We start from the raw sequence: 689 nt of genomic DNA on the forward strand, positions 1-689 counted from the left end.
GCTTCTCCCGACCAAACCCCAGCTCTGGGGAGCCAGCCGCTGCTCTGAAACACATCCAGCTTTGCCACTTGCAAACCAGCAGGAGCGGGCTTGGTTTATGAGCACATTTCAGCGGCTCATTTGAACCCCTCTGCCCCAATCCCCGCCGGCGGCGCTCAGGCCCTCCCAGAGCATCCATCCTCCTTTGCCCTTGCACCACGCTGGGTACCAGGCAGAGTCATCACACGCTCGGGGCTCCTGCCCCAAGCTGAGATAATTCCTCCTGGCCCGGCAGGGCACGAGGTGGCCCCAGTTTCACTTGACAAATAACTACAGAAAATGGCGAGATGGGGTTTCACAGCAGCCAGGCTGCTGCACGCAGGGGAGGGAGCGCAGCTGCCTGCCGGGAAAGCTGCCGTGGGTGGCGGGAGCAGAGATGCGGGAAGAGGCCCCGAGAGGCCGGGGAAGAGCCATCGCAGAGCCCTCCCGGGCAAAGAGAACATAAAGGCAAAGACAGAAGGTTTGTTTGAAAAGTTGCAAAAGGATTTCAATCCAGGGAATGGCCCGGTATCACGGCTGTAGCTAAAAAAAAAACCAAAAAAAACCAAAACACCTTTTCCCTCCTCGTAAGGCAGCGGCTGAAAAGCCGCGGTGAGGCAGGATCGGAGGGACGGCCAGCACCCCCCTCGCTTCCCCCGCGGCCTCCCCTC

This window comes from Cariama cristata, unplaced genomic scaffold (genome assembly GCF_000690535.1).
Source record: "Cariama cristata isolate BGI_N322 unplaced genomic scaffold, ASM69053v1 scaffold33644, whole genome shotgun sequence".
NCBI lineage: Eukaryota > Metazoa > Chordata > Aves > Cariamiformes > Cariamidae > Cariama > Cariama cristata.